The 7,916-nt window shown below is 41.7% G+C and overlaps 1 non-coding gene across 1 annotated transcript; it reads left to right on the top strand.

The window, feature by feature from the left end:
* The first annotated feature begins 6,300 nt into the window (after positions 1-6,300).
* On the top strand, positions 6,301-6,419 carry LOC143301665 (5S ribosomal RNA). The gene has a single exon (XR_013057827.1). It is a non-coding gene; the product is annotated as a 5S ribosomal RNA (ribosomal RNA).
* Positions 6,420-7,916: the final 1,497 nt, after the last annotated feature.

Below are 7,916 nucleotides of genomic sequence, written 5' to 3'. Positions count from 1 at the left end.
AGCGGATCACAAGTCCAACGCCTGTCATGGTATGGTGTATTTACGGTAGGGTACAGCATTGTCACTGGATTGTGTTGAGATGTGATACAATTATTGTGTTACTCAACAGTCAAATGATCGGTACAGGGACAGGCCCAGAGCTTTCCTTTTTGAGGAAGTGTCTGGGTTCGTTCATATGTGCCTTTTATTCACCTCTGTGCTGGCTTTTTCGGAAGCATAAGTAGCATTGACTTGAAGCTGTGTACCTTTTAAATGGACAGAGTTGCTTCTCTTTGTTGCAATGCCACAACAGAGAAAACTGGGTTGCTCTTCCCAGGGAGTGCGAGTTCAATCGCATCCTTTAAAAAAAAATTTATTTATCTATTTATTTTTTTGCTTGTCTTATCTGCCTGCAAGTGCATTTGCTTTCCGATGCCAGTGGATTTTTCTACACAACTGTTCTTTCGTTTCAAATCAAAACTCCATCGAGGAAATCAGTCTTGGATAAAAATTAAAAAAAAAAGAAGTTAATTTGTGTTTGTACATTTCTTCTGACGATGGTGGTGCGTGCATATGTCAAGTGATCGGTTGAAGGACAGGCCTGAAGCTTCCTTTTTTTGAGGCTGTATCTGGGTTTGTTCCATTGTAGCTTTTATTTAACCGTGTGCTTGCTGAATTGGTGGCATAAGCAGCCTTGAGTTGGTTGTGTACCTTGTGAATGGAGGGAGTTTTACCATTCTTCATTGTTGTTTAATCCTTTGTTCTCCTAAACTCACGCGGTACGGAGTGCTGCACTACGGTATCTCATGGTATAGTTTGGTATGGTTTATACAGTGCGATAAGGTATGGCATGATGTATAATGCAGTACGGAGTGGTATGGTGCGCCACCCCCGAAAGCGGAGTATGGCTGCCTACATGGCGGGGTAAAAACGGTCATACACGTAAAATCCCACTCGTGTGCATACGAGTGAACGTGGGAGTTGCAGCCCACGAACGCAGAAGAAGAAGAAGAAGAAGAAGAAGAAGAAGAAGTATGGTGCGTGATTTGGTATGGTTTATACAGTGCGATAAGGTATGGCATGATGTATAATGCAGTACGGAGTGGTATGGTGCGTGATTTGGTATGGTTTATACAGTGCGATAAGGTATGGCATGGTGTGGCACAACATGCTGCATATTATGTACAGTATGGTTTTGGCATATTTTGTAATGCACAGTTTACTATTGTGTAGTATGGTGTGATGTAGTATGACACGGGGTGATACTGTTTTGCATTGCATTGTATTATTTTCATTGTGTTGTATTGTGTTGTGCACGATGCAGTATATTGCATCGTATTACATTGCTTCGCGTTGCCTTGTGTTGTAATGCGCTGTGGTGTGTTGTGGTGTGTTGGTGTTGTGCTGAATTACATGTACTGTGTGTCATTGCATTTTACTGCATTGTATTACACTACTTTGTAATGCACTGTATTGTTCTGTACTTGACTGCACTGCACAAAACTGCACTGTACCTTGCTGTGCTGTTCTGTGCTGTACTGTGCTGGGCTGTGTTGTGCTGTCTTGTGATGTGCTGTGCTCTGCTGTACTGTACTGTGATTGCTGTGCTGTGCTACGCTGGGCTCGGCTGTACTGTGCTGTACTAGTCTGCACTGTGTTGTGTTGTGCTGTGCTGTGCTGCATTGCTTGCTTTGTTTTGCATTACATCACATTGCTTCATATCTCTTGCAGAGCGTTTCGGTGTATTGTAAAGCCTGTGTACCTGTGCCTGTATGAAGTACTAAGCACCACTCTAAAAGAACATGTACACCTTGGAGCTCAATCCTGCCTTATCTCCCTTTTAGAAAGAACATCGATTTTGTTCCACAAAGCTTAGTTGACAATGTTCCTTTCTTCATCTAAGCTTCTTATTTTGAATGCAGCGCGACAAACGTCTGTTTTTGTTTTTTTTTTCATCAAAAGCTCACATGAATATATTATGAGGTGTGTGTGTGTGTGTGTGTGTGTGTGTGTGTGTGTGTGTGTGTGTGTGTGTGTGTGTTGTGTGTGTGTGTTGTGTTGTGTTGTGTGTGTGTGTGTGTGTGTGTGTGTGTGTGTGTGTGTGCGTGCGTGCGTGCGTGTTTTTTTAGCGTATGAGAGAGAGAAAGGAAAGGAGGCCTGAAGAGGAGTACATTGTAAGCCCGTGGATGGATTTATTTGAAAGGTTCAAAGGGGTTTTAGTTAATTAAAATCAGAAAAATCCCTGACAGTCTAAGCCAAACACGGCATCGAAGCAACACGCGTGCTTGCGAGCGAGCGAGTGAGCGAGAGAGAGAGAGAGAGAGAGAGAGAGAGGGGAAGAGGGAGAGACTGAGACAGACGGGCGGATAGAGACAGACATAGGTAGACAGACAGAGAAAGAAACAGACTGACACAGAGAAAAAAAAGACAGACAGACAGACAGACGCAGACATTGCCATAGAAACAGAAACAAGGACAAAGAATACAAAGATTGGTGTTCAGTGATGGTAAAAGAATTAGCTGTCAAAATTATCTTCAAAATAGGAAGAAGAAGAAGAAGAAGAAGAAGAAGAAGAAGAAGAAGAAGAAGAAGAAGAAGAAGGAGGAGGAGGAGGAGGAGGAGGAGGAGGAAAATAATAATAAGAAAATCAAGAAAAAGAACAAGACCATGGACAAGCGAAATAGTAGGAGTTGCGATGGATGGTTTTCCTAAACATTTTGCTTTAAAACACATTGTACAATGATGCGACTCAGGGTTTTGAATTATTGCTCGAACACAGTGGATATCACCCAACACTTTTCCTTTGAATCCGCATCTGTATGACGGTTCTGGAAGTACCGGTAGGTTGAATGCGTTGTATTTTCACAGTGGGCAACAGATTGCATTTGTCAGTAACTGATGTGCTGTTTGGTCACAATCATATACAAACCATTTGATTACCAAAGTTCTTTTATTAGGTAAAATGTTCACCATTAAGGTAATAATAATGATGATGATGATGATAACAACAACAGCAACAACAATAATCATTATAATAACAACAATAAAAAATGATACTGATAATAATGAGAAGAAGAAGAAGAAGAAAACTTAAGTCTGCTACAGTATGAAATTTATCTAGCAGTGAGAAAGCAACAGAAAACAACAATAACAAAACAACGTGGAGCGATGGCCTAGAGGTAACGCGTCCGCCTAGGAAGCGAGAGAATCTGAGCGCGCTGGTTCGAATCACGGTTCAGCCGCCGATATTTTCTCCCCCTCCACTAGACCTTGAGTGGTGGTCTGGACGCTAGTCATTCGGATGAGACGATAAACCGAGGTCCCGTGTGCAGCATGCACTTAGCGCACGTAAAAGAACCCACGGCAACAAAAGGGTTGTACCTGGCAAAATTCTGTAGAAAAATCCACATCGATAGGAAAAACAAATAAAACTGCATGCAGGAAAAAAATACAAAAAAATGGGTGGCGCTGTTGTGTAGCGACGCGCTCTCCCTGGGGAGAGCAGCCCGAATTTCACACAGAGAAATCTGTTGTGATAAAAAGAAATACAAATACAAATACAACAACAACAAAACCCACCAAACAGCAACAACGACCCCCCCGCCCCTCCGAAAAAACAACAACAAACAAACAAAAAACCCCAAAACTGCCCGCTGTCAACGCTTGTCTGCTCGGTACTAGCTCCAGGCCTGTGGTTCAGCCTGTTGGTGTACAGTTCAGTCACTGCCAGTTCTGCGTGGATCGATTGTGGAATGAAACGCGAAGTGTTCACATTGTGAACACACACACACACACACACACACACACACACACACACACACACACACACACAGATAGAGACACACACACACACACACACAGATATAGAGAGAGACAGAGAGAGAGAGAGAGAGAGAACAAACGAACTAACGAAAATTTATTGTAAGCACAAAGCACTTGTTTATAGGCAAAAATAATAATTGAGAAAAAAAAGAGAAGAAAAACAAAAGAAAAAAAAAGGAAAGAAAAAAAAAGCGAGAGTCAAATCATAACACCAACATCAAAATTACATAAGGATGTGCAAACATAAGCATAGAACTTATGTACAATACAATATCGCAATAGATGAATAACAACAAGGACACTAGGGAAGGGGCGTGGTGGAGAGAAGAAGGAAGAATGGACAAGGGGAAGAGTAAAAAAGGTAGGGGAGGCTGACTGAACAGACAGATATAGTGAGAGTGACAGTGGAGACAGACATAGAGAGAGACTGACAGGGGAGGAGAGAGGCGTGTATATATTGACAATCTATACATGTTTGTAGTTTATAATTGATATGTGTCATAATCACGTGTTTTTCAATAAATGTGCACGATATATGTTTTCAAAGTTAACACTTAGGCAGGATAATATTTCATTCCATAAACAGGCCCCTGAATAAGACAGACTTGATTTAAAAAGATCGATCCTTGGAAGTAGTACATAACTTTATGAACATGAGGATGAGTGTTGGTAACAAATTTATTCTTTAGTGAGGGGGGGGGGGGGGAGCAAATCCAGACATGATTTTGAACATAAATAGACCTTTGTTATATATGTTTTGTTTTCAGTGGGAAGATATCGAGAGCTTTATAATGAGATATAGTCAATGATGAATATTTTAAAAGAATGAGTTTTACAGCTCTTCTATGCACTCAATAGAAGCTTCATAATACTGAGAGAGAGAGAGAGAGAGAGAGAGAGAGAGAGAGAGCAAATCAGATTTCCTTACCTGGTAAAACAACTCGAAAGGCCAATACATGCGTGCGACAGAGGTTTTTGCTTTACTCCACACAACGTACGTCTTGACGCAATGCGTGCCGCCCGCACAATGGAGAGGGTTTGAGTGAGCTCCTCATGTCTCCAAGAAGCGAAAGCTTAAGGTCAAGGTTTTCCTATCAAGGTCGTGTGTCTCCTCAGTGCCGTAAATTCCCGTGTTCACGTGCTCACGGCTGTGTTGTGCAAGTTGTCAAACGATACAGCCGACCATCAATCTCTACGTTTTCTTTGTTTCGCAGAAAAATATATGTCCTACTTTAAAAATAAAAACTGTTGTTGTTATTGTGTTTTTAGATTGCCTTGGTTTTTCTCTATCCATAAATTGGGCTTACTTTGGTGAAAATTAATGTTATATAGTTAAACTTAAATCTTTATTTTTAGGGGGTCTTTTAGACGATTAGTGAAACCTGTTTCACTGTGGGATGATGGTGAACTTGATCTTGAATTATAACGTGTTGAGTATGCTGTCAGTTGCTTCCACTTTTTTTTATAATTTTTTTTTCAAAGATTATTATTATTATTATTATTATTATTATTATTATTATTATCCGTATCATTAGTTTTGTTATTGATGGATTTTTTTTTTTAAAGAAAGGATAATTCTTTTGATATTTATTTTCAGTATCTGTTCCAATAGTATTCGTTTCCTTACCATACCGTTTTGCTATGAAGTATAATATGTTGACGCATTAAAAAGCAAAACAAAACAACGAAAAGAAAAAGAAAACAAACAAACAAACGAACAAACAATCAAAACAACGGTTAAACACTGCCATAACTGGGGCTGTGGCTGGGTGGAAGATAAAAACGGGAAAATACGGAAATACGGAACAAAAGCTTTTTTTTTCTTCCTAAAGATCGCAGATCGCGTCGTTTTATGAAATTATACAAAGAAATAAAACATCAAACAGCCAGTGAATATCAGTTAATAATACAGGACAAAAACAACAACAACAACAACAACAAAAACCAAAACAACCCCCCGCCCACCCCCACCCCCTCGCAAAAAAAAGAAGAAGAAGAAAACAACGGGCATTGAGTACAAATTCTGAGCACACAGGTGACTTCCTTCACTGGATGTAGGATGTGAGAGTGGGGCTAGAGGACAGAAGGAAGGGGGGCGGGCGGGGCGGGCGGGGCGGGGGGCGGGGTGGGGGGCAGGGAGTGTATATCATTATGCAAAAGTGTTATTCTGTTTATGAATATTCTATTATTTCGAGGTAGGTGGCGGGATGGACAAGACGCTCATCTGCCAATACAGTGTCCGTGAGGGTGTGGGTTCGATTACCGCTCACGCCCTTTCTCCCACGTTTGACTGGAAAAGCAAACTGAGCGTCTGGTCACTCGGATGAGACGATGAACCGAGATCCTGTGTGCAGCACGGACTTAGCGCAATCCATGGCAACGAAAGTGTTGTCCTCTGGCAAGATTCTTTCCATTCTGACAGGTACACAAACATGCATGCATGCACTCAATGCTTGACTAAGCGCGTTGGGTTATCTGCTGTCAGGCATCTGCTGTTAGCCAACGGCCATACCACGTTGAAAACACCGGTTCTCGTCCGATCACCGAAGTTAAGCAACGTCGGGCGCGGTTAGTACTTGGATGGGTGACCGCCTGGGAACACCGGGTGCTGTTGGCAACCTTTTACTACTACTACTACTACTACTACCTTTTATCATATTATAATTATTATTTATTTATTTATGTACACTTGTCTATTATTTGTTCACCTTTTTTTTTTCTTTTTTCCCCCCTTTTTTTTCTTTTCTTTTTTTTTCTTTCTCAAAGCCTGACTAAGCGCGTTGGGTTACGCTGCTGGTCAGGCATCTGCTTGGCAGATGTGGTGTAGCATATATGGATTTGTCCGAACGCAGTGACGCCTCCTTGAGCTACTGAAAACTGAAACAGGCATCTGCCTTACAGCTGTGGTGTGATGTATGAGGACAAGAACAAGAAGAATGCAAAGAGATAGAACAAATAGGGGGCGGGGGGAGGGGGTCATTGACTTAGGAAGTTGTAATTATGTCGCGATTCTCTGTGTATGTTCACTTCCTCCACTTACTTGGCAAATGGGAAAGGTCAAAACTTGATATTCATCCATTGTGTTTGAACGTTTTTGGATTGAGGTCCTTCATTTGACTGACGCTTTAATCAAGCAGCGTCAGTTCTCTCCCTTTGTTCCTAGGAAGCGAGAAAATCGGGCCACACGAGATGGTATCCTTCTCTCACCAGTGTTCTTTCCCTCTCCACAAGGGTTTTGTCTCTGGGAAAGTTCTGAAGAAAAATTCACTCCAACATGCACGTGAACGTGTGTGTGTGTGTGATTGAAAGCCTGAAACACCTGACACAGAAAACGAAGGATAAACGCCCAATGGAAGCTATCAGTCGGCTCTACCCAGGTAGGCAGCCTGTTGTGCAAAAAAAGCCCGTGTTTGTAAAGCGCTTAGAGCCTGATCTCTGAATGAAGATAGGCTCTGTATGAATATCTACGACAAAAATAATAACTGTCGGTTAAAAAACAGAAACGCATTATTAGTACCCTGACCAGTGCTCGGTTCACAGTTCAAAGTCTGTCAACATGAATCCCCTCCCTGACGGGCCCAATAGCCGAGTGGTTAAAGCGTTGGACTGTCAATCTGAGGGTCCCGGGTTCGAATCACGGTGACGGCGCCTGGTGGGTAAAGGGTGGAGATTTTTACGATCTCCCAGGTCAACATATGTGCAGACCTGCTAGTGCCTGAACCCCCTTCGTGTGTATATGCAAGCAGAAGATCAAATACGCACGTTACAGATCCTGTAATCCATGTCAGCGTTCGGTGGGTTATGGAAACAAGAACATACCCAGCATGCACACCCCCGAAAACGGAGTATGGCTGCCTACATGGCGGGGTAAAAACGGTCATACACGTAAAAGCCCACTCGTGTGCATACGAGTGAACGCAGAAGAAGAAGAACCCCCTCCCTGAACTAAGTAGAAAACTCCCCTGTCCTTCTTGTATAAAGTACACATTATTACTATTATTATTATAAGTATCATTATTATCATTATTATCGTTGTTGTTGCTGTTGTAGTTGTAGTAGTTGTCTTTAATATCATTTGTTATTATTACCTTTTTTTAAAATTTTATCCAAAGAT

The sequence above is a fragment of the Babylonia areolata genome, chromosome 27 (genome assembly GCF_041734735.1).
Source record: "Babylonia areolata isolate BAREFJ2019XMU chromosome 27, ASM4173473v1, whole genome shotgun sequence".
Lineage (NCBI taxonomy): Eukaryota > Metazoa > Mollusca > Gastropoda > Neogastropoda > Buccinidae > Babylonia > Babylonia areolata.
The sequence above is the reverse complement of the archived record's forward strand: the minus strand, read 5'-3'. Positions and strand labels throughout refer to the sequence as shown.